Source organism: Agelaius tricolor, unplaced genomic scaffold (assembly GCF_023055355.1).
Source record: "Agelaius tricolor isolate 1412-34295 unplaced genomic scaffold, bAgeTri1.0.p SCAF_16, whole genome shotgun sequence".
NCBI classification, from domain to species: Eukaryota; Metazoa; Chordata; class Aves; order Passeriformes; family Icteridae; genus Agelaius; species Agelaius tricolor.
In genome coordinates, this window is record NW_027269276.1 from 5,410,609 (window position 1) to 5,437,474 (window position 26,866).

The following is a 26,866-nucleotide window of genomic DNA, read 5'->3' on the forward strand; positions in this document are numbered from 1 at the left end:
AATGATGCTGGCCTGCCAAAATAAAAACACTGCTGTCACTCACTGGCCAGAAGAATGGATTCTGATCCTGGTGACCCTACATTTCTGCAAACATTAGTGCAACAACCACAGAATTGTAGAATATCCCTGGTGGGAAGGGACCCCCATGGAAGTGCAACTCCTATTTGATCCACCAGTTATCAAGGTCAAAGCATGGGTGTCTCAAATACACAGTTTGGAACTTTCTGGTTCTTGTCCCTTTCTGCTCCCCTACTGCCATTAAATAACTATTTTCTAATTTATGTTATTGATTACCAGCATTGCATGAGGCATCTCACAGTCCTCAGCACTGAGGTTTGGGAGCCTGCTGAACTTGGTGATGTTGAAATAAAAAATCTTGCTCTTGTCCCAGGAAATGCTCAGACAAAATCAAGGGAAGAGGAACTGGCAAAAGAACAGGAGAAATATCAAGAGAACGTGCACCAGCCTAAATTGCAGCTGCATCCAGGGAAGAGAAGACTTCTCTCTGTCATGAGGAGACAGTGTGTCTGTCCTAGCGAGCCAGCCTGGGAGGGTGGACACGATTCTGGCTCCTTGGCTGCCTTTCTCCTGACTGGCATCACCAGTGTCTCATCAGACCGAGCTAAAGAATGAGGCAGAAGAGTGTCTTCATAGTAAGGATTTACTTGCATTTGTTGAAACAGAAGGACTCTCATGGAGAAATATTTTCAGTACATTGGTCAGACTGATAAGCTGGAGAAATTACATTTCCAGAGTAATTTGGAAAAACATACATGTGGTTCAATTTGTCCAGAAAAATAAAGAATGTTTCCACAGATAAAATCCAAGTAATTCTAAACCTCTGTAAGAGTTTGGTGTGGAGCACCAGTAAATTCAGCATCTTTTCTGTTTGTTATAACTGAAACTTGGAAAGACATAGACACATTCTGTAGGTAATAAATTAGAGGGAGGTGTCCCAGTTGAAAAATTCCTTACATTTGGAGCCTTAGTAACAAATATGAGTTCCAGGTCATGCTAGGAAAAAAAAAAAAAAAAAAAGAGAGAGAGGCAAAGGGGCTGGATTTTGTGGGGAGGAAACTGGAAATTCATGGTCAGCTTAAGATGAGAGTTCACCATGAGTGAGTGAAAGTTAAGGGCACTGCATGAAGTTTCAGTTTTGGACAAAAAGAAACAAGTCCAGAGTAGACTTGTGAGTCATTGTCAGAGCATGGATGCTTGAGTTTGGATATGCAGATAAGGTTGCCAAGAGAAAGGTGGGGGAGCAGCATGGAAGAGAGTAAGAATTTTTATTTGTAAAGCCAACATAAAATTGTAGGGTGGGGAGATGATGAAGAGCCTGGAGTCAACCAGAGTAGCATAAATAGAAGACTGAGACCTGGGTGCTCAGAAGAACAGAATTTATTCTAAAAGCAAGGAAAAATGGGAGAAGAATTTAAGCTGCTGTTAACAACAACAAAGTATTTAACTGTGACAAGAATACCAGTGGTACTCTGAGCTATACACATCTGTTTCTGTTGGGTTGGATTATCTTAAGAGAGAACATGCCAAAAAAGCTTAAAAGAGCCCTGCCACCTTTGGCACCTACCCCAAATCAGGCCTGCACATCCACCCCGTGTCTCACTGAGACTGAGAGCTTCTGTCCTTGAAATGTTAAACTCATTATCTGGTAGGTGTGGACAGTCTTGTGTATCACAGAGCCAGGAAGAAATTTGACATCAGCATGTCACAGGGAGGGGGGAAAAAACCCAACTCCTGAGAAATGTTGAGAGTGTGTGTATTTTTGGCAGAGGATACCAGCCAGACATGTCAGCTGATAGCATCCATAGAGCTGGAAGACTGAAAATGAACTGCAGTTCAACAAACACAGATTTCACGACGGAAAGCAGCACACTGACATTTATATTAGCTCCGTTTGACATGACCTGATGAGCTGGGCTTGGCTGGAGCACAGCCTGTTGCAGCAGCCACCTTCCACCCACTGCTGGTCCAGCCCCTCTGCCCTGTGCCTTCCTCAGCCTCCTGGAAAAAAAGGGACATCATTCCCATGCTGTGTTCTTTGCTGTGAGAAGGTCAGCTCCTCAGCTCATGGGCGGAGGCAGGACTTCAACCTTGTTCTGATTGAGGGGACCTTGTGGCAAACCATGGCCACCAGTGCAACTCAGGGGGGCTTGACAAGCCCCATCTAGAGAAGAAACGTGGTGGGGTCAGCAGAGGTTCCCCTCCTCCAGGCCATTCTGCACTGACCAGAGTGACTCCTTTGACCTTGGTGGAGTTACCTTGATTTACCTGAAGGAAGCCCAGGCCGATAAATTCCATCTGGTTTATGGCTTTGTGTAGGAGAGAAAGGGAAGTTCGGACCTGCAGTCCCCAGGGCTACTTTGGGGGCTGACTGTCAAGGTGTGTTTTTTATTGTGTGTACTGCTTGTCTGATGATAGGAACTAAATTGAGAAGAGGCTCATTTCTCACAGGCCACTGAGCAACCAGAATGTGCTAACTGTCATACGTAGGAAGCACTCAGGTGTCGGGATTGTCAAGAGAGAAAGTGCAGTGCTTTTTATTAACTGCAAGAGCAATCAGCTCTGTCTGGGTCTGCTCAGTCTTGTGGAAACACATAGTTCACACTGGGCAATGCTCAGAGGCTTAACACAGGTATCAACACTGTGCCTGCGGTAATAACTTCACATCAGAGCTGTTGCATTACAGGCTGGTGCATAGTCACAACTGTACTTGTGGTGCTTGGTAGTCTGATCCCTCAAAGGCATTTGCTAAGCCTGAATAGGCTGAAAATTGCACGACTCGATCGCATATTTAAAATGGATTTTGTCTTGCCCTCTCAGGTCCTGCGTGGTGTATGCAAAGGCTGTGTGCACCCCTCTGCCTGGCGTGGTGCCCTGCTCAGAGCCTCCTGTGCTGCTTCATCCTCAGGTCTGAGCAAATGCAGCAGCTTGCAGGGCTTTGAGACAGAGCAATACAAAGAAACACCCCCTAAAAAGAAAGAGGGTGATGAATATTCAAGGTCAGATCTGAAGGGGCTTTGAGCAACCTGGTCTAGTGTGAGATGTCCCTGTGCTCATGGACTAGATGAGCTTAAGCAACCCTTCCAACCCAAACCTGTTCCATGGTTCTGTGAAGATGATGTCAAGACACTTGAAGCCTTTTTTTCCTCAAATTAAGTTCAGGTCCAATGAGTCCTTCCCTGGAGGATATGAAAATACTCTCAGATTTCAATACCCTCAGGAATTCAATCTGATCTTGATTTGAATTTGGCTAACTAGAATTGAACTAAAATTGGGTTAGATTCAAACACAATTTAAAAAAAAATCAAATTACACATTAGAAAAGTGTTTCTAGCAGCAGCCTCAGTGCCACTTAATGGTGGCAAAAGGGTCAGGTGTGGTCCAGGTTTCATTTGCATCCTGACACTGTGTCACTGATGGACTCCATGAGAGGAGCTCAGGGACTTTCTTTTCTCAGCTGGGACATCTCCAAACATGACCCAAAGCCACAATCACAAGCACATCCCCACAGCATGCATAGGAAAGAGGTCAAATATCCCTCAAATCCCTAAATTGCCTCCACACTGCCTAGAGCTTATCAGAAACAGTATAAAAGGTTCAATCTCTGTCAAAGAGTCCCTACATCTATAAGACCTGCTACGTCTCAGGAAGCTCCAGAAGTGGGGAAAATCTCTAACCTGTTGCCTCAGCTGGGAGTTGTCTGCCTAAAGTGATGGGTCTATTACATTTCCCTAGCACAAAATCAGCTCACAATTAAATATATATGTGTGGGCAAAGTTCCAATCTGTTTACTTCCCCGCTCTACCCAGGGAGAGCCCTGAGAACAGCATTAAAACAAGAGGCCAGCTGGGCCAACAGAAATGTTCACGGCTGGCTGCAGTGCAGCACTTAGTTGCAAACACAGAAAATAGCCCACTACATCAGAGAGAGGAAAATGAAATACACGAGGCACGCTGCAGTGCCTGAGCATCTCCCTTTTCACAGGCTCAGGGGTGTTGGTGTCCCTCCCTGGTGCCTCCAGGATGAAATGCTGCCTGGTGGTGCTCGGGGAGATGCCCAGCCCCAGAGCCATGCACACAGCCCCTGGGTTATGGGTGGGCTGCACGGTTTGAGGACAAGCAAAGTGACACATGCTGTCTCCAGAGCAGGGTGGGTCAGCTGTACAGCAGCCTGTGCCCTTAGCAGGTGCTTCAATGTCAAAGGTATTAAAGCTGGTTATTTTCAGAGCTGTGCCAAGTGCTGTGCAGGCTTGTTCCTCCCCTACCCCCATTCTAATTAAATTTATAGGCAGCAACTACGAGCTGGGCTAAGAGTGGAGCTGTCAAGTTAAGAGAGAGGCACCAGCACTGCAAAACCCTCCAGCTGGAAAGACAGAGTTTCTGATGGTCGCTGTATTTTCTGGAAATTATCTCTCCAGTCTCATCTCTCATGTATTTCCCCATATATCTCATCTCTCCCTCTGTCTCTCACACACCCAGGTGCAGGCACACACGCAGAGGCACGTGCCCACTCTCTGAGTTATGTCCTATTTCCTCAATTTGGTGGATTACCCCTGTCTTTACAGGAATATATACAATATAGCTGAGGGCTCTATCCTTCTGCCAGCTACATCAGTGTAAAGCAGGCTGCTCCAGCAGTGAAAATGCCTCATTTAACCCTAGATACAGGCAATTCTGATTTTCAGTGGAGCGGGTTTGCAGCTCTCAACTGATGCTCCTGTGACTGCATGGTGCAAAGTTGTCTGAGTTTGCACCTCATCCACCACCACAGGACTTGTTAGAGAAGTGCTATGGGCATGTCCTGGATAAACTGGGGCAATCTTGGTCACTGTTCCTTCCAAGATTAATTTCTCCAGCAAGGCAAAAAACTGAGATCTTCACGAGGTTCACAGTGAACATTTCCTGCAGCTTTCAGCTTTACATAAGACCATCCCTGCAGCCCTCAGCATCTCAGAGGAACTCTGATTTTGCTTGAGTGGTGCCTCCAGAAACAACAGCACCTTAAGGGATGAGGCAGCCCCAGGACCTACAGATGCTCTTTTTCCCCTCTTGAATTGTTCTGCAGGGGTTCCCCTGACCTAGACTGGGAGAGGTGATAAGATTGCAGCCAGCAGCAAAATGGCAGCATGCCAAACAAATATATTTTCTGCAGCCCTTCTGAGGGTCATGTTACTTCAAACTGCAGTGTGTTCTTACCTGCACACACGTGGAGTGCATTGGCTGCTCCCTGTGTGGCACAGAAAATGCTCATCCAGTTCATTTCCCTCTGGCCACATTGGAGGAGGACAACAATTCCAATAAAGCTATCTCATCCAGAGGTTGCACACAAAATCACCAGGGAAGGCAAGCTTGGTGGAGGGTTTCAGTGTGCTGTTGTACACGTTGCAGCTGGCTTTGAAGCAACTCAAATAAACTGGAGGATGATGTGATTCTGATTTCTACACCTCCTGGATGAGAGGTTGCATTGCAAAGCCCAATCCCCAGAGTTTTTCAGAAGAAAATCTCCCTCAACCATTCTACTACCACTGCAATTCCTAAGATAGTTTTCCAAAACTGAAAAAAAGTCAGACAAAGATGAGGTGAAGGATATATAAGGGATTGAAGGATTTAAAAAAAATTTCTTTTTGGTAGAGCAGGGAATCTGCAAGAGGTGCTGAGTGCCCACAAAAAACGGGAGGGAAGATGGAGCTCTTTCAAAGTCAGGCATTAGGTTTTCCTTATTATTATTTGCTGGTTTTGACAAAAAGAACAAACTGAACAAAAAGAACAAACTGAAACAAACAATCCAAAACTTCATGGCTGATGGTAGAAAATCTTCTCTAGGTGCTGGTGGTGGGTGACACAGAAAATCAGGTACCTGTGATGCTTTGGTACCATCTGTAAGTAAAATCTAAAGAGTGGGGATTGGGTGCAATTTAGGTCTCCCCACAAATGGCTTTAGTTTTCAGATGTTTTGAGATGTAACCTGGAAAACTTGTCATCCCTTCATTGCCCAAAGAGAGGATAATTAACACTGTAAAACTCAGCAGGTGACTGTACCCCTTTCTGATGTCAGGGGCCCATTTTAAGGTCAATGATTGAAATGCTCTTCTGGTGTCAGCTGAGCCTTTGTATCTTCTCCTAGGATTTCACTCACCAAGGACTCTTAACACCATGCACATTCATTAATTTAAGAGAAGATATAATTGCCCATCCAAGCTCACCATGTTCCATTTCTTCCTAACCTTGCCCACCTAAGTAGGTGGCAATGAGTGCATTTGCTAACTGGTGATTACCAAATTATTTCATTGATAAACCTTCATCAGCATAACTTTTAGGGAAAAAAGTAAAGTTAATAATGAGTTGATCTTTTACTTCAACACAAGGTAATTTTAAATTAACTTGGCCAATTTATTAGGGTTGGAAAGGAGAAAGAGAGAGAGCTTGTATTCCTTTGAACTAGTACTGCAACAGAGGCAAACAAATAGGAAAATTTCCAAATGTACTCATATTTTAAAATCCACATTAATTATAAATCCACTTATTCTTTGTAAAGGCAGGGTCTGCAGCCTGGCTGGGGGAGGGAATAGAGGGTCATGTATAAATTGTGTCCCAAGGACCCCACTGAAATTTCCATAGCATTCGCCATATGACACTGATGTGTGAAAATTGACATGAAGATTTGAAAATTGGGACCGAGGGAGACGAAGCATAAAATAACTTCAATTTTGCGCTCTCTCTGTCTCTCAGAGGAATAGTGCAGTGGACTGACCAACACAACACAAACAACTGAAGGGGAGAGAAAAAAATATTCAGGGAGAAGGATAGTAGTTATTAAAGAGAAAACACACTCCTCACTCACTGAGAGAAAGGATGATCAATGGATTTAGTCACAGAGAAATTCAAGCAGAAAATTGCTGCTGTTTTTTATCTGAGAGGCAGAAAGTTTAACCAAACCAGAATCCTCTCAACTCACACCCAAGGAAACAGTGAAGAAAATCACTGTGTTTTAGAACAGCGGGAGAATTCTGTTTGTGTGTGTATGTGTGTAAATTTTTGTTTGTGATTTTACAAGTGTTATAATGACAAATAAACTGTAGAGGTAGAATCCTCACCTCCAGAAAAGAGCTACATTTTATTCTATCTCCATTCTTTCACTCTTTTTATGACTCTGAGTGTGGTTTTCCAGAACTAAGTTTTGGTATTTTGGAGCCTCCTGCTAACACTTGTGTACACCAAACCCAGCTTTAGGACTGGTTCCTTATGCCTCCCAATAAATAGATCACTTTACAAAGGCAGAAGGTACCAAAACATCACTGGCCTATGGAAATAACACCAAAGTTCCTCTCCTGAATTACAACTGCCGTGCAGGAAATAGATATCTGTAATTTTTTTAGCCCTGACTGGGTATTCAATAGCTCACATCTTTGGGTTATTGGTCAAAATGTTAACAGGTGAGAAACTCACTTTGGACTCTTAGCAGAACCATCCAGATCTGCTGTGTTGCACTGCAGACAAATACCTGCCCTACCTGCAAGACCATGGGGGTTGTGCAAAACTAGATTTGTCATAAACTTGGTCTGAAAAGTTCACATGTGATCTGCCCTACTTTATAGAGACACTCAGCACTCACCATTATCATGAGCTTTGGAGAGAGCCCAGTTGCTGCTGCTGCTATTTCCCTCTTGGGTCACAAGTTGTTTGCTGGTCCCTGTTATCCCAAAGACACCTGCAAGGCAATGGAAGTGCAAGTCTGTACATTTCTGCATTGTGTGTGGATAGAGACAGAGATGAGACAGGCATGAAGACCATGGCTTTAGCTTTTAAACTACACATTCTCTTGCTGCTGCAAGTCCTGAGGTCATTCTCAGGCTGACAGGATGCACTGTGAACACTCAGTGGCCTCCCCCCAGCCTATTTTTCTCGGGATTACTTACTTTATTTTATTTAGCTTTGCGGCACACAAGGTTCCTCGTGCTTGCCGATACGATGATCTACAAGAGCGGCGTTCACATGCTATGGATCTCATTTATTACGAAGTGAAGTATATAATAATGAAAAATAGCTGCAGCTATTCCTCCTCTCTCCAGGGTATCTCAGCACCCTTATGGATGACCGCACACACAGTCAGCTCCATAGAAACAAATGGAGGGGAAATGGCAGCACACAGCTCCGAGCTGGAGGACTGAGTGCCTTTGGTCTGGAGCACGCTTGATCCATAGCTCCTGTTGAAGGCACATTACGGAGGCTACTGGAAAAAATATATTTTTTTGCAACAGCATGCCTAGATGTGGAGGAGATTGGCCTTGTAGGAGCTGGGGAGCGGGCGGAGAGGAGAATTCTCTATTACAGCAGCTCGTAGGAAGCATTTGTCAATAAACACCTTGAGGATTTTCTATAGAGTCCGAAGCAAAATGCCCCACGATTCGCAGTCAAACACAAGAGCTGCCCATCATTGACTCTGAATGCTCTGCTGAGCATGAAAACAACAGCATGGAGACAATATGAAAAGGCCTTGCAGGTAATTTCACAGGGTAACAAGAAATGCCAGGCCTATTGTAATTACTGGCACTGGCGACAACGGAGTTAGTTTCATTTAAATGCTGGGACCTTCAGGGCAGCTTCTGTGCTTCACACACTGCCTGGATTTTATAAATTTTGTGCTTTGACTCATCTGATGTAGTTACATAAAATTAGGTGATTTGAGCTGCACTCAAAATGTGCTTTTGAACTTCTTCCTACAACTAGGAAAACTAGGGTATTACATTTAAATAAAAAAAAAGAAGTTGGAAATTTACTAGGTGATCACCTGATTCCAGCATCTAAGGCTTTAAGGAAAATAATGAGAAAATGACAAGAATTCACAATACTAGAACAATAACTAGGATGATGATATTAATAACGGTTTATTATCATGTAAATAGAAAATAGAATGCAAGGACACAGTATCTAATGATTTCATTACTTTCTTTTACAGCCTGTTGCAATACAGTGGCCATAAGGCAGTATTAACTTGAGCTATAGTTTTGTTATGTGTCTGTCTTTTATTGAAACACTTACATCTCTTTGGACGGTGCCTGAATATGGCAAGGTTGATGCCATCTCCCTTTTAATGAACTCATATTATTAAGTTACTTCCAATTTACAAAACTGTGTGATCAGAATATGGCTCAATACTTCTATTAGCACTTTTAAATCACTCAGGAAATAATTCTAATTATTTCTTCACTCTAATAATAAAACCAATACTTATAATGTCTATGCTTCCTGGGTTTTATTTCAAGTACTCTTTAAAGGGCCTGAATTTCTCACCTTTAGAACTCTCTTAGTTTGTATGATCTCTTTGGTAAAGACCCACTCATCCCAATACAAAGGTGATTTAAAAAAGATTTTCTTTACTTATTTGTGTATAATCACAGTACAGATTACATCAAATGCTTTACAATGTATAAAACACTCCTGACTGGTTTCATGCACTTGGGAGATAGTCATCTCCCTGTGAAGTTTGAGATGAAATATTCAAATAAGAAGAAAATAAAAAGGATAACACCCACCTTAAAAAGGTCTTCAGAAGCCTGCTGGGCAGAGTTTGAGGAGGAAAGATACGAATGATATGCTGCCATTTTTGAGAAGGGATGGAAGAATCACCTCGATTACTACCATGGAGAAATGTTTTCAAGGTTACTTTTAACTCCAGAGCAATAGTAGCAGACACTTTGCAAGCTGTCCTGAAGATTTTAACTAGAAAAGTGATATTCACAGAAGCAAAAAAGACAGTTATAGGCCATTGGGTGCAGTGTAATTGGCACTCAGCCCCAGCCACAGAGGTTGGAAGCTCTCTCTGAGTTTGACACAGGGCATATATTGAAGTTGGAGGCAGTTTAGTGAAAGCTCATTTTCTTGGACTATATAGTTCTGTCAAAATGCAAGCGCTTCACAAACAGCTTCAGAAATAAAGACGGAAGAATAAAGTTCCCACAATTCTGAAATGTCCACTTTTAACAGTTTCCAAATAGAGTTTGAGGTTTGTGTTTAGTTTTTATATATGTGCATTTTAAATAGTTTAATATCTATATATGTGAAACCCCCACAGTTTTAGATATACAAATATATACTTTGATATATCTGGTTTTTAAATATATATATATATGTATATAGAATTATATATATATATATATGCAAATATATACAGGTAAATATATATATAAATATATATAAATATCGTTTCCTTTATTGGAATTTTTGGAATTAGAATTTTTCTTTATTGGAATATTTCCCTTATTATAAAATTATTTTAAAAGCTGAAAAGCAAAATAAAACACTGTTTGTAAAAGGGATAATCTAAAACTTCAAATATCTCAAAAGGGAAAGGAGGTTAACCTCAGACTATTTCTGTAAGTGCTGATCTGCATTGGATTAATCAGACTTTTCCATTTGAAAGCAGAAAGTGAAGTAAGAAACTATCTGGCTAATCTTAAGGTAGATGTAATGGCTAAAATCAACTAAGAGTAGAGAAGAAACAGCCCTTCTTGGTTTGTAGGCATCACATTTTTTTTGCAGACAGACAAGGCTTCTTAAGGACATTCTTGATATCTTAATACCTCAATCTTGTTCAGTGTCATTTCTGAATGAGACCATTGTTGAGGCAACAGTGAGTTGCATAGCTCCATCAACCTTCTTTAATTTGCTTGGAGATTATGGGAAAACCTCTATAAATCAGTTTTATGACCTCATGAAAAACTTACAGTTGTATGGCATCACTTGCATGAATTATGAGATAGCCACAAAAAGGACCAAAGATGTCAAGGACACCAAAGTGAAGCTTTATGTACCCTGGGACATGGCAGCACATGTCACAAATCTGCACTTGGTAGAAATACCAAAGGCAGACATGGAAACTTAAACTCTCTGTGCCTCCTAAGCATGAAACAGGACTTGAAAATGCTCGGAAGGAATTGTTAAAATAATCTTCATGAGAGTCATTAGTCTGAAGATGTAACAATTTAATTCTTCATTAGCATTAAAAAAAAAAAAAAAAAAGAACCAGAATGTGCACAGAAAAAATGTACTTAATGAGAAAAGAATGCAGGTCAAATACTCTTTTTCTTATTCAAATGCAAAGTTTACATAATGTCTTTTGTTAGAGACTTTATGCAGTGTGAATCTGCTGCAGCTGTAGCCACATATTCAGTATGTTCACAAAATAGAAAATAGACCTCCAGTTGCTCTTTCCTGGAGTTCCTTCTGCTTTAACATTACATCTCAACGTTTTTTCTCATATTTGTCAAAACCTAATCCAATCATCACTGAACTTTATGTTGCTTCGTGGTACTGTAAACCTAAAGAAAAGCCTGAATTTGCAAATTGAGTTGAAAACCTCGGAGAGCACCTGGGGGTCAGGCTCTTTGTAATGTTAACAGCAGAGATAGCCACACATACCCTGGCTATCAGTTAGGTGCTTCCATCAACACTGAAACATTTCATAACTTCAAACTCATTTTGACACTGCTTCTTTTTGGAAGAAAACTAGAAGAAAGATCTTGACTGTGCTAAAGAACCCATGCCAACTTTTTGAGGGGGACACAACAATATTTGGCTTTACATTTTAATTTTCTATCATATAATAGAGAATTATTAAAAAAAAAATTAACCCAAGTAAAATATTCTGGTTTTGTCAAAATATTTCTTTCTTTTATTGACACTAAATAAATCTTATGATGTTTCCTGGCATGAGTACTGAATGTTTCCATTGTCACTCTATCCAGAAGGAGCCAGGCTCCCAAATCTCATCCTCCCTGTGATAAATGAAATGTTTATCCTTCACCAAGTACTGATCAGCCTAAACATAACCCCACTGAGATTTGCCAGGGTAGAGGAGGCAGAAGGTCCTGGGCTCAGCCAGAGTGAGCCCTGGCCAGGCTGATGTGCTCTCAGCCTTTCCCTGTGTCCCTGCATCCTTGTGCTCAGGGAGGGGACACAAATGCAGCTCTGTAGCACCTATGGAGGGAGGATATTGCTGGTGCTGTGTTGGCTGTGCTGCACCAGTGCCCTGCAGCCACTGCAGGTGGGTCTGACACTATCTGCTCTTCCCCTGTTCAAAAAAAAAATAATTCCCACCTTCTCCCCTTTCTGTCCTCATTTCAGAATTCCCCAGGACTGCTCTTATACCTTAGAGCCAAGCAGACTTTCAGTCCAGGAGTGCAGCAGACTCTGAATACAAGATATCTGTGCCTAGTGTTGTAAACTAAATGGTCCCATTTTCTATTTTAACAGGGCTCAGTGTCTCTCTTTGGAACAGAGAGCTGAGATGGAGAGATAGACTTTGCCTTCCTCCCCTCCCCTGGCCTTCTCAGCTTGATGTTCCTACTAATTCTCTCACTCAGGCCCTGCTGTTTGAGTCTCTTCTCTCTTTTTTTTCCCCTCTGCCATTATTTCGGGTGGTTACTCATCCCATTTGACTCCCCCCAGGGTGTCACCAGGCTGCTGCCAAAAGCTCTTCTGTTTCCTCTCCTGTTGTGTTCACTCTTTCTCTTTTTTCAACTTTTAATCTCAGCCCTCGGTGAGGTGTGCTGAACAGTCGTGATGAAGCATTCAGGATGTTAGAAACTAAACTGCTGGAAGAGGTCAGCAGGAGCAGAAACCAATAAAGCGCCAGGAGGAAGTTGGATATGTACGAACAAAGCAATTGGTAATGATGTGAAATGGTTGGGTCAAACAAGGGCTGCGCACAAATGAAAAGATTCACCTCCAAACACCTGAAAAGTTTACCTAACCTGCTTCTCCTTGACAGGAGCTGGTCTGTTGCTGTGAACCATTGCTAACAGCTTTATACCCTGCTTTATTTGCACATCTCAACACCCACATGAGCCATCAGCAGCAGGGTGGATTCTTTCTTCAAAAGAAACTCCTTAAATCCTATAAGCCTTCTGTTTCCTTTTCTTTTCCATTCATTGCTGCTTATTACATGAAAGGTGTGATTTCAGACTAAGTTTCCAATACCCTCTCTTAGCACCAGAAAAGCCATTGAATTCAAAGGGGTGGCCTCTGATATATGGGATTGTTCCGTGTAAAGGTGGCCTTGTTGAGCTCCTACTTAGTCAGAGAGCAATCAGATACTACAGCTCCCACTAGAGAGGGCAAAATTCCCAATTTGCCAGGCAGGGGAGGTTTGCTTACAAGTGAAGGATGCTTTTTTTAGATGGATTTCACATCTGAATTCCCCAGATTGACCCAGGAAAAGGTGAGGGGCGAGCAAACAAACAAACAAACAGAGAGAGAGAAAGGAAAAAGGAAAGTTCAGTTCAGATTAACCCATTTTCATGAAAAAAACAAAGGTTTTTTTAATAGATAGTGAAGAACAATAGCAATAGCAGACATTTTGGACACAGCATTTTCAGACTGTCTCCTCTCCTTTCCTCCCTTCTGAGGGGCCAGCACTGCAAGAGGGGATGTATTTTTCCTCCTTTTACACTTGTAAGTCATGGCCCTTTTCTGGCTTTGCTCTTGGTACAGCTCAGGGAAAATATTTTAATGAAATTTCCTCAGAAAGTAAAGAAGTCCCTGTTGGTCCCTGCTGCCTCTGTGTCGTTGCTGACCTCCTCTGAGAAAACATTCTGGCATTTCCACAATGGCTGAGGTACACTGACCTGAAAGGAACAAAATTCCGAGAGCCTGGCTCAGATGGCAAATTGGACAGGACTTTTCCCTTCTCTGGGAAGGCAGCCAGCCTTGCAGCTGCAGCCTGGGCCACTTCAGAGCAGACCTGGAGGGCACTTTCCTAGACCTCAATGAGAGCAGCCTTTATTAAAAGGAGAATTATAATATTAATAGGAAAATTATTTTGCTGCTAATGACAAAGAACTCAGTTTCTTCATACTTGGACACAGTTATATTCCCAACTATGCCAATCTCAATATTATCTCAGATGGATACTTGTTCCCAGGAGGCCCTTAGGGGAGTGACCTTATGTCCCTCTACCTTTGATAAACCACTGCCTGCATGCATATAAATCAATTAACACCACCAGCTTATGCTAATTTTGAATTTAGATGGCATGCTGGAAATAAACAGGGGTGTTTATGCCTGTCTAGAAAGAGATCACAATAACAATCTTCCTTCTTCCCCAATGTACACTCACAAATACACCCACACCCAGTGCACACACACGTCAGGATCCAGCAAAACCCCAACTTCAAGGAGCCTTCATTTAGCTGCTTTTGCTCTTTCTGTTTTCTAGGGCAATTTGGACAAACAGAGCAGCCAAAATAACACCATGCAACATATAAATATCCCTTGTCAGCCATTTGCTTTCTGGTTTGCTGCTGTGTCATTCCCATTCCTGCTTTTGTTGTTATTCTGGTAGTACTTTCTTTAATTTAGGGTACTCTGAGGGATGTGATGTTACCAGGCTGGGGAGAAAAAAGACATTTAAAAGTGGAAAAAAATTACTCTATTAATGAATAAAGGTTTCTTTTATCATAGCCTGACCACCCACAAGAAATAGCACATCACATCTTCCCCCCACCCCGCCACAGAGCTTGACTTACTGGTTTTAATGGTCAAGAGCCATGCCTGAAGTGTTGGGTCCAGACAACAGCAGCTGGGAGCACATCCAGGAGGGAGACGGAGCCTCAAGACACAGAGGATGATGATCAAAGGAGCCCCAACAGCCTTTGTGATCAGACCAAATGATAATTTCCCTCTTCACCTCTCCCCTGGCAGTCAGGTGAAGGGTTCACAGATGGTGGCCAAGCCACAGCAAGCAGACACCCAAGGAGCTTTAAGGCCCTCCAAGCTCATCAGCAAAAGCTCCTTGTGCTTCCTTCTGGAGGACTTTTCCCTGCCCAGGCTCTGTCTGTGTCTGGACCATGAGTGGAGTGTGAGGGTGCTATTTGTAGAGCAAAACACATCAGTATATGACATGTTTTAGTGCAAGACACGCAGAGCTGTGTGCTGAGAATCTATTCTCTGCCATTGACTTATCTCCATGATAAACATATTCATGAACTAGGGGTAATTTTTATCTCTGATTAAAGCTGTAAGCAGGCACAACTCTTTCTCAGTTGACAGCTCTGGGCAAGGAATGGATATGGCAGAATTGTCTAAAATACAAGTCAAGTTAATTTCCTTGGATCCTGCAATTCCCATCAACATGGGCATTTTCTGATGATCTGATTTACTTACCAGCAGTGCCCAGCCTTCTATGCCAAGGCAAAGAAAAACAGAGGACATATGCTGAAAAATTTGTAACATGGTCCCCTAATCAAGTGCTGGCTCCATCCTGTATCCTGTTATAAATTGTAATCTACATTGTGTCTACCGTACACATGTCATTATTCTTTCCTCCACTCTGCCTGATTGCATTTAAATACTTTTTTTTAAGTCATTATTGGATCTCCTATTATTTATATGTTGCTTGGTTTGGTGATTCTCTCCTTTTCTTTTTAGCAGAGAGACCCAAGGTTACTTTTATTCTTCATTTCCGAGGAGCCAATTAATTTCCAGCATCCCCCAATGCCATCCCAATAAATAGAGGCTGCTGTAGCCATATTTCCTTCCACAGGGAGACCAGGATGTTGAGCCAGTTCTGAATCCAGCCTTAGCTCTACTCTGTGGTTGAGATATTCAGAGGATGGTCTCAGCTGAAACCCTCTCTGCTCACCTGATTTCTGGGTGTGCTGCTTTCCTCATTGCTTTTCTATTACACTCAGAGTATCTGCGTTTCACTTTCACTCCCAGCCCAAAGAGACCCCATTTCTGAGCAGTATTATAATGACAATATCCACAGCTGGAGAGGGAAAGCTGAGGGGGGGTTCTAATTTTCAGTGGGTTTTTAGTTATTTTTAATATTTTTGCCATAGACTGTTATTTTTTCCCTTTGTGTATACTCCTTACTTCCTCCTTATAAATCCACAAAATACCCTTAAAATTATTCATCTTTCATTTAAAATTGCTGGGGGCTAGACTGGCCCCTGTGTGGTCTGGAGTGAGGAATTAAAACACCACAGCAGCTTTCATGGGAACAGGTGTCCTAAAAAGAGAGACAGGCACAGGCACACCCTGGGCACAGCCCCTCCATAAATAACAGAACTCCGACCCTCTTAAATATCCTCAGCAAGCCTCCCTAAGAGTTTTAGGGAGACATCATATTCCTTTAAAACTGAGCAGTCAAGCAGCTCCCTTGCTGCTTGGGGGCAGAGGAGCAGCGCCAGTGTCAGGCACACACTGACAAGTGCTGCTTTAGGGTGGCAAAGCAATGGAGAAGCAGCATTTATGGTGCTCTCTGCCCTCATGCCTCTCTGTGCCCTGTGCCTTGCCCTGTTTTTTTTTGCTGAACTGCCACCTTTGAGTGTGGGGGAAGGTGGGGCTGTGCAGGTGGTGGCTGTGCCCAGGCCAGGCAGAGGGATGTGACTGGAAGCCAGCCGAGCCCCGGCGCGGCTTTACGCCATCCCAGCTGGTGGCACTGCATCATCCCTGCAGGGCCAAGCAGGAGCCTTGACGCTGGCACGGGGGGAGGGCAGGGATCAAACACGAGTCAAGGTCAGCAACACGAGCAGAGATGCAAGGGAAAATGCATCACAAGGTCAGCAACGCGAGCAGAGATGCAAGGGGGAAATGCATCACGGGCAGCGGGGAGCCGGCTCCGTGCAGCTGGGAGAGGATGCTGTGAATGTGGGACTAGCCAGCAACAGACACGAAACTGGGCTTTTCTTTCCTTGAGAAACAGGGAGGAAACAAGGCATCCTTCAGGCTGAGCCTGGGAGCAGCTCAGAGAGGATGCTGTGAATGTGGGACTACCCAGCCACAGACACAAAACTGGCCTTTTCTCTACTTCAGAAACAGGGAGCAAACAAGGCATCCTTCAGGCAGCAAAGTGCTGTTCAGATCAGACTTCTAGAGGAGAGAGTGCTAAACTGGAAGGCAAAGAGGTCTGACATGGGCAAAAAACATACAATGAAGGATAAAGTGCAAAATCTTGCTGGCCAATGGCAAGAAAACCCTCTGTTAGTGAATCTAATAGGCGTGTGACACACACATGGTGGCAGTAGTTGAGCCTTCCCATCTGGCATCTACTACTGATTAATCAAGTGCCTCTAAACCGAGGAAACCTCCAAAAATATCCATCGACAAGAGCTGAGAGTGTGAGAGAAAGTAAGACAACTCCAACTGTGTCGGCAGAGGCTGTGCTTGATGCTAACAGGTGGTGACGAACACTGCGTGATTTAGAGCTCAGAGGGGAATAGGAATCTGAAAGATCAAGTATCATTCCAAAACACTGACAGACTTTGGGATCTGAACCTTCAGGCTTGAGGTCTTCCAGGACAGAGCAGAACGTGAAAATAGGGAGAGGAAATGGAGAAATCGGCTGCAGTTCAGCATTTCCTGCCTTCAAGAACTCTTCATTATAAATAGTTTAAAAAGAAATCTGTAGCTCACCTGATATGCTGACATTCTTGAGAATGGAGAACAATACAATTCTTTTGTTCAGATCTTAGAGCAGTCTTCAGACCCCATTCCCTGCTATCAGTAGTACCTTGCATCCTTTACACATTTAGTTGCAGTGACACCCGTACCCATACCCTATACAAATGTTGATTGGCAGGATGAAGACTGGCAAAAGTAGGATCTCCAAGTGATTTATGAATGCAATTCAGTGGCTCTTGTTTAAAAACAGCCTGGTTTGCTGAATTGCTGTATGCATCATTCCTGCAAAGATACACGCAGGTCTCAGGTGGTCTGCACGCAGCAAGAAATCTGCAAGGCACCAAGGAAGTGAAGGAGGAGAGGTGGAGTAAATGAAATAGAAACTCTTGAGAAGAAAAAATTCATTTCCCTGAAGTTGCAAGACTGAAGTTTAGCAATGGAAGGAATTCACTGGCCTGGCAAGCCTGGATGCTGCCACAGGAAAGCACTTTGGGACTGCCTTAGCACTGTCCCCAATATCCTTAGCAGTTACACACCCTATCTTCTCCTCAAGCACAGAACTATCTTAAAAGCAGTTTATCCCTCTTATATCCAGTATTAAGCAGTAATATTAACCAGCCAAAGCTTTGCTGTTGAACCCAAATAAAATGTGATCAGAATTTGGGTTGATGAAGATCTGGTGAGGGAACTGCACAGAGCAGAGAAGGATTTGTTTTCTTTTTCCATTGTGCCAGAATGAACCCTACGAAAAGAGGACGGTGCAGCTTTAATAATAAAAAAAAAAAAAATGAAAGGAGGAAAGGAAGAAAAAAAGAAAGAAAGGTGCCTCAGTTGTCTCGGCAGCTGATCAACAAAGGAGCAGTCGTGAGCTGTAACCTCTTGGAGCTGCAGTCTGGAACATGACACATGTCAGGCTATGATAAATGGTGCGGAGTGTGTGCAATTTCAAGCGCAATGCCCTTGAGATGCTCAGGACCCCGATCGCAAATGTTATTGTTAAATTAAACCTTAAAGGAAGGATTGGGAAGGGGAGGGGTGGGTTTGTGTGTGTGTGCGTATGTGTGTGTGTATGTGTGTGTTTATTTATATATATATATATATATATGGATGTGTGAAATGCACAGAAGAGAAGGGGAAAATGGCAAGGTGAAGAGAGAAAAACTTTATATTTCTTTTAATTGAATTGTGCATCTTCTAGGTCTGGTTGAGCTATGGGAGAACTTCAGGCAGGGTTTTTCTATCCTACAGGCATTTTATTACTTTTGCTCCATCACAATTTGATAGCTAGAGATCAGCTAAAGTAGGCAGGTGCAAGATTGGAAACCAGGTAAATAAATAAATAAACACATGCCACAGATGTGCAGTTTCTCTAGCTCAAGTGTTCTGCATCCAGGTACCTTTGAATCCAAATGAGTGAAGTTTCAGAGAGTACTGAGGGCTGATTTTTGGGAGCTGCTGTTCTCTGAGGGCTTGTTTGTTAGTTGGGTTGTTGTTTGATGGTGTGTGCTTGTTCTTTCTGAGACAAATACTCACCCTTAAAAGCTGCTCTGAGAAAGAGGTGATGTTTACATCCACATCCCACTGTGAGGAGAGCAGGGACAGAATTTTGCAAGTCCTGCAGGCAGATTTCATCCCCAGCCTGCAAGAATGGCCCCGACGTGCAGCTCGTTGCTTCTGTGGTGTCAGTGTCCTTTTTCCTGTGGTTTTGGAATGGGAGTGGGGACAGGGGCAGTGAATAGTATTTTAGACAAGCAATTGCAGTCAAGTGAGTGGTCAAGGGGTGTGGAACAATAAGTAAGAAACAGAGCAACCTCTCCCACATGCTGAATAACCTTTTGCCAGGAGAGGTGGCAGGGAGAGCTCCACAAGCCTTACCCCATGAATCTTGCATTGTGTGGGTGCTGTGGAGAGCAGGGGCTGGATCTCCTGGGCTCCCATCTCTGCAGCTTCCAGGTGCTGCCTTGCTCCCTCTAAAAAGGTGAGAACCAACATGCTCCTACCTTGAGGTTGTCTCTGGTCACTCTGGACCTGGAACTTGAATCTGTTCCTCTCTCCTCTTCCTTCTGCTGCCTATTTTTTGTGTTCCATCTTTTCCATGTGCAGAGGAGCCTCCAGTTCGAAACTCACACGGATTCCTCAGAAGTCCCCTCTTTACTTTCTCCCTTCCCAGCCTCCCTCCCCCACCACATCCATGCTAAGTGCAATTAGTGTAGGCAGTGCAGGAAACACAGTGGAGAAGGGAGCTGTGTAAACGAGGGGGAGGACACGGAGTGGGTGAGGTACGGGGTGGGGGAGCTGGAAAGTGTTCAAGGGGAAATGCTTGCATGGCTCGCATAATTGAAGGGAAGAAAGAAGCAATGAGAAGCATAAACCCTCCACTGGAAAAGGAGATGGGAAAAAGCCTTTAATTCATGATGGAAAGTAAATTCAAACAAACAGTAAAAGGTAACAAAGGACGAGCAGTGACTCATTTAGCAAGATATATTGTTTGTTCTAATTTTTACCAGGTACAAGACAAGCCCAATGGTTGGGAAAATGACCAGCATAAGAGACCTCCATGACCTATTTAAAACACTTGAGAGAAGGAAAAAAGGTAGCAGAGATCTGGCTGCACCAGCAGTAATCCATCTACTTATTGCTCCTGGTTGCCTCCATAGTGACTCATTGTCCATTAAAACCTTCAGAGTGTCATGATAGCATTAAAACCAAGGCTCAGATTTGGGAAATATAGCATATTCAAAGAACATATTAGATACCAAAGTACTAAGATTATTATTTTTAGTTGCATCTTATGAACGTCCTACATCTTGTTTTGTACTTTTTGGCTACTGTTGCCTAGCGTCCAGGAAAACTCAAGTCCTTTTTCAGTCCTTTGGAACATTTTCCCCATGTTTCTTGTTATTAAAGAAAATAAACACTAGACAAAAGCGGACTTTATTGTATCTATAAATAATTTAATGCAGATGGATTCATGGAAAATACCAGCAGGCAGATTTTCAGAGAGAAAGAATGAAAGGGAATGGTCTAAGGTTAGATGGTGAGGAAACAGAAAGAGTGAAGCAGCAAGAAATTACGAGATGTGATGACTGGACACAATCAAGAAGGTAACTAATAAAGGGTAGCTGAACATAAAGATGCCTTGGAAAGACAACTCAATCTCTTTAAAAAGAGATTATCCCTCAGGAATGAGCTTCTTGCTACCAAGGAAAAGAAGGCATTTGCTCTGTGTCTTGGGAAGGTACCACAGACTTATATTTAATCATCTCTCATACTGATGTGTTCCCTCTCCTAACTTTTCCTTTTGGGGACAGGTGATGACAATGTTGAGATGATTATTTAATGATGTATCCCTCCTTTATGACCTATCACAGGATTCTGTGGACTTAGAAGCCAGTGTGGATGGATGCCTGAAAACTTGTTGATATTCAATGTTCTGTCTCATCCTAGAAGAATGCCTGTTGCATTAGTTAAATGAAATGAACATTGAAAAAAAGCTTGGCCTGTAGGTAGGAGGAGCTGGTGAAGAAATGAGTGGTGGGAAGGAATAAGGACATTTTCAGGAGGAATGGAACAGCTTTGCTTGACTGCAAACAGCCATTCCTAAGCCACCAATTTTTGCTGATGCTGCACCAGAAAAGCCTTCTTTGAGGTATTGCTTTTGCCAGGCAAAGTGGAATAAAAGCCAGTTAAGAACTCAGCTGGAGTCATTGAAGCAAACATAAAGCAAAAACCTGTGTTGTATGGGATCCCTCCCTGCACCGTGTAAGACATACGAGGCCTCTTTGTCCAGTCACTGCTTGGACAGGGATTGTATTTTTGTGATGTGTCTTGGCTTTTGTATCTGTGCATAACCAAAAGGCAATGGGTACTGAAGTGGAAGGCAGAGGAGCTGTGAACCAGGTCTGTGACATGAGCTGAACGTGTCTCTGCTCCCTAGGAGTGCTTTTGGGAAAGGTGCTGCAGCACTGAGCTATCTCCTGCAAACACAGGACATCAGGGGAGGCAGACAGGAAGGTTTCCAGGGAAGAGAACCACCCACCCACAGGCGGGAAGAAAGGTTTACTTCAGACATTAGAGAAACAGGAGTAGAAGCCCAGGGAGAAATCTTCTTCTTGCCATTCTGCTGCTTTGCCACATGCTGGGGGAGCAGCACATTGTTCTCCAGCTGAACAATGCCCAGTTCCCACCACGTGCAAAGGGAAAAGAATGTGAGCTTTGCTTTGCTTTATTATCAACTTGTGCAGTGCAGAGATAACTGCACAGGCTGCTCGGTCCCCGAAAAGCGAAGATGAATTTTGATCAAAATTGGATTACAGGGCATTTCATTTCTACTTAAGAATGGTTCTGAATTGGTTTCCCATTTACTCAATATCCACAAAAATAACAAAATAAAAACTGTCAAGATGGAATAATGCTGCTGAAAAGAAAAAATAAAGCTCAAAAATTATTGGACTGAAACAGCTCCAAGTCAGATTAGCATTAAATCTTCTTAAGAATGATGAAGGCTCTTGCAACCAAAGGCAAGATAGTTCATTAGGCTGAATCTGCATATTTAATTCTCAGCGTGCCAATTTAATGTAATATTTTTTTGGTTATCAGGGACCGTTCTTTCTTGATATATAATAATGACATTGCATTTGGTTTAAAAGTAGAAGTCCACAATCAAGGCAATCACAGACTATTAAGTGCTCAGTCAAATCCCAATCAAATTGTGTTCAAATGGGTTAAAGGGAGACAGTCAGAGCTGCCAATCCCAAAATACAGCCCAGCCCTTCAGCCCATCCTGTGGCCAAAGGAATAGTACTCTCTTGACTTCAGCAGACTCTGTGATGGAAAATATTTCTGTCCAAAACAAAATTGGCCTGTAATCTGGGTAAGCTATTCAGAGCAAACAGTGGCAAATTTAGCCTTTTCTCCCGTTCACAAATCATCCATGTACGGACTTTGTTGTTTTAATGCCTTTGCATGTATTTGTCTGACAAATACTAAATATAGAAATAGCTCAGCAGCCTGGTGACATTGATTATATCTTGTATTATCTGTGGTAGATTGTGGTATATGACTGGTCCTTTAGGTTACACTGCAATTTAGCCATAGAGCAAATATGTTAAAATACCAGTGTAAAATGTACTAAATCAGATCCTCATGAATTTTAAAGCCTGGAGTCTGAAGCTCTTCCTCAATCTGTTTACCAAATCAGCGCGGCTGCTCTCAAATTAAAGTGCAGCGCCCCATAAGCAAGATCAGGCTTATGAGCCATCATAAACCCACTATGCACTTGTAAATGGCAGCTGATTCAGCTGTAACCTGAAAGCAGCTTTTGGGACCAGAGCATTAAACATTTCCAAAAGTTTCTTACCATTGTCAACCTTCTAGACCCTTTAGAAATCATCCAGCATGCCGAGCTGTGGGTTCTGAGTTGAGTGAAGTGCCTGTCCTCGGTAGGCACCTTCTGAAATGCAACAGCAATGTCCCCTTTGTTTTAAAATGTTTGTTTTGTAACATGTTTGTAAATGTTGTGTGTTTGTGAAGGGATTGATTGAAAATAAGATCATAATACTGAAAATAAGAAAGTCTGCATTTTTGCCAAACAATGTAGAAATGTTGTGTGTGAGGAGGCAAGATATGGAGGCAAATTTCATTTCAAGGGTTGAAGGCTCAGTGTGATGGCACAGAAACCAATGTCAGTGTCTGCTGCTCTGAGCCTATTTTGTCAGAAATTGCTGCTTAAGGACCTCAGGTGTCATCTCTCCATGGAGGACATAATGTACATCTTATGATTTAGTCTTTTTTTTCAGTGCCAAAAGGGCAGAGTCAGGGCTGTAAACATCTCCAAAACCAGACTGGAGAGGACTGAAGCCTATCCACAGGCACAAGCTGCCCAGAGAAGCTGTGGATGCCACATTCCTGCCCGTGTTCAAGGCCAGGTTGGACGGGGCTCTGAGCAATCTGGTCTCGTGGAAGGTGTCCCTGCCAGCTCCAGGGGGGTTGGGCTGGGTGATTTTTGGAGGTCGCTTTGAACTCAGATCTCTGTCTGTGAGATCACTGAAGGATATCCATAAATTCCTTATGCCCTGAGTGGACATTCAGCCAAGAGAATACTTGTTCTATAGTTACACAAAACCTATTTATTACCTGTGAGAGATCTGATCCTCAAGTATGTGCCAGGGAAAGGAAAGTATTCCCTGGGTCATGTTGTCTCCTCTTGTCTCGGATGTTTTGCAGCGTTTCTCTCCGAGAAGAAAACTTTTCTTGCTGATGTGCCAGTCTCTTGAAAAAAGAAAAAGAAAAAAACCAAAAAAGACAAAAATTCCCCTTCTGCCGACATTCCCTTCCGAGTCTGGGAACCTCTATTGTCTTTTCTCTGGTAATAAATGATAATAATTAAAGGCAAATACACAATAATTAGTCACACTAGGTTTATCCATCTGGCATACCTGTATCTCATCACTGTGTCTTTGAAACAGATGACAAGCACCATATTGCACAACATCCTGCTAATGGGTCTGAGCAGGGAAAAAGAAGGTAAAAGGGTTACCAAAAAAAAAAAAAAAAGAAAAAAGTAAAGAAAGTAAAAGAAAAAAAAAAAAAAGAAAAGGTTAACAACAGGGACTGGCTGACATTATAAACATTATCGAACATTTTAAAAAATAGTGGTGGCTGACTCTCAAGTTATAAAACCACTTAGTGGCAGGTGGACTTTTGCCTGGGGATTAGAAAAACATGGAAATATGCAGCCCTTGGCTTAAACTGCCTCCTCCTTAAAACACCTGTACCTGATGTACCTACTGTTGAAACAAGGATCGCTTCCTGGAAGATTTTAGCTGGGCATGCAGATGGATGAGGAAAACAAGCCATGCTAAAAGCTAACTGAAAATTTGGTTTTGTTCTGAGGATAAGACATCACAGACCCAGTAATCAGCAATTTTGGTCCCTCTTCTCTGGCTTGATTGATGCACACCAGGAGTCTCTCCATCGCTATCGGGGCTGCCTGAGAGAAGGCAGAGAAAAATTAATACAGCAAAGAATTTTCAACAAATATTTACTTCTTTAAGAAAAAAAATGATCATACAAGTCTGGCATTTGATTTCTGGGAACTTGTGAGAAGCAGAGATTTACTTGTATAAATAATCACAGGGAGCCAATTTCAGTCACATGCATTCAGATTTCGATTAAACCTCCACAAGTGCCTCAACTCCCTTTCAAAGAAAAAGCAGACCCTGGCATGCTCTGAGAGCTGATGGTCTGGTTGTAATGATTTTTGGGTTGCAGTGCAGCCATGCCCAAGACACCCTCAGTGGAGCTGGGCCCAGCTATGTTTCCTAGCTGCATAAAAACAAAGAAAACAAACAAAGGCAGAGCTTGACCAAAAGCCTCCACAACCTTGGTGTGAGATGAGCATCAAGCACAAAAGTGATTTTGTGCTTCCCCAGGTCTAACCTTCCTGAGCCTTGCAGAGCTGATAGCTACCAGATGGCACTCTCTAAAGCAATAATATTATTTTTTAAAGTGTAATAGATTAAAATAGATTTATAATAGATTCTGAGGTGAAAAAAAAAGTTGCAATTTACACCCACTACCCATCCAAGCTTCAAGGCAAAATCTTCCTTCACAAACATCAAGCTGCCCTGTCATTCACATTCTGTGAAGATTTGTATCTGGCTGGGATTTAGGGAACATCTCAGTTCTGCCTTTGCAATGAAGGTGCCTCTTCTGTAGGTGTTATTGAGCTGAAATCCATCACAAGTCATGGGTGGTTGATGTGATGCCAGCAGCTGTACCATTTTCTGTTGAACATCCTAACCTCAGGAAGAGAATAACCATGACCCTGACCAAACTTCTCTGCACTCAGAAAATGCAGCCAGGTATTTGTAAAAATGGTAATGGCAAATTGGTTCATTTCCATGTAGTCCTTGTGCATTAGGATCCCTGATCATACAGGAAGATAAAGAAAATAATGGAAAGGGTGAAGGGAGGTTCTGCAGGTGATGTTCCCCCTAACACCTCCCTCTAACTCTATCCCTGACCATACTGACACAGGGAATGCATCATTAACTGAGTTGAGAGAACTGATTTTTTTTTGTATACCTGGAGCTTATCTTGCACAACCTTGCCTCCCAGAAGCATTTCAGCCAAGCTAAACCCACTGGCATGCATCACACACAATAAGCTGTGATGTTCTTGCAATGTCTGGAAATGCAAGAAAAAATTGTACTGGTCTGCAAATGAATTGTCTCCCTCAGTCTGGGAAGAACCATGAGGCTCTGGGATGGGAAACTTATATAAAACCAGAGCAAAACCCTGGAGTTTGTCATTAATTCTTCCTAAGTAAATTAACTGGGGACAAGCTTTTCAAAATACTTCCTGTACATATTTTCTATACAAAGAGACCTTTTCTTGTTTGTTTCTCTCTTCCTCTGGACAGTCCCTAGTGATGATTTTCACGGCTCTCATGGAAGCAGCTCATTGTTCTGCAGAGACTTAATTAAAGTGTACTTCCATGTGAAATTAGGCTATTGTATTTATTTAATCTTTATGGTAATTGCTGTAGAAGGGCTGTGACTGTCTGCATCCTACTCTCACACCCACGTCCCTCCCCACCCCACGGCCACCACTCCCTGAAGGAAATGGCAAGTTGTTCTGCCCTGGTTGAACTCCTCATCTGCTCAAGTGATGCATTTGAACTTTAACCCACAGACAGCAATATTTGCTCACCATGCCAGCGTCCTTCACAGGCTTAAGGTGTGCTGGAAATGCTCTGCAGGGAGAAATGTGTTGGCGGTTTTCTTCTCCCAGGTACCAGCTGATTCTGCATTGACTTCTTACAACTGTGCTGACTTCTTAGCAGAGCTCATGCGGTGTTTCACACTTTCTGTGCCAGTCCACAGGTCTTTCCTAGGCTGAATTTCATCTTGAAACTATGCACTCCATTGTCATGAGAAAGCTTTTTCTTAAAATTAAAAATTAAATGTCTATGAGTCCAGCTTAATCACCTGAAATGTTAAAAAAACAATGTCAATGAACATACAACTGCCAGGTATTATTTACGTCCAAATACTATCCAAGCAAAGTGTAAAATAAAGCTCTGGCACTTTTTGCTCTTGTTGGGGGTAGAAGGAATTGTTTCAATTTGTTTTCAGAACATTTCTACAGTGAGATGGGTCTGTTTTCCAAAGTGATGTTGGTAAATTGAAAACAACATCAGGTTTCCTTGACTCCACTGTGCCTGGAAACAGATGAGTAGAGTTGCAGAGAGGAATAAAAATCAAATAAATGTAATTAAAGCCTCCAAATAGTGTGACGCCAACGCGATTGACAATTTTTATTTTGTCCTCAAAGAATGAGCTCCCAAAAGTGTTGGTCCTGAGATGCACCAGCAGACAGGTGTTCTGGCCCCCTCTCAGGCCATCCCTAAAATTCAAATCTGACTCAAGAGAGTCACATCA

At 42.7% G+C, this 26,866-nt stretch overlaps 2 long non-coding RNA genes across 2 annotated transcripts; both read right to left on the bottom strand.

The window, feature by feature from the left end:
- Positions 1 to 7,649: 7,649 nt before the first annotated feature.
- On the bottom strand, positions 7,650 to 15,113 carry LOC139596769 (uncharacterized). The gene is made up of 3 exons (XR_011681450.1): positions 14,543 to 15,113; positions 9,551 to 9,737; positions 7,650 to 7,725 (listed from the first exon to the last, which is right to left on the bottom strand). It is a non-coding gene; the product is annotated as an uncharacterized lncRNA (long non-coding RNA).
- A 7,723-nt stretch (positions 15,114 to 22,836) lies between these two features.
- Positions 22,837 to 26,267, bottom strand: LOC139596606 (uncharacterized). Its single transcript, XR_011681368.1, has 3 exons — positions 26,136 to 26,267; positions 23,556 to 24,411; positions 22,837 to 22,872 (listed from the first exon to the last, which is right to left on the bottom strand). It is a non-coding gene; the product is annotated as an uncharacterized lncRNA (long non-coding RNA).
- Positions 26,268 to 26,866: the final 599 nt, after the last annotated feature.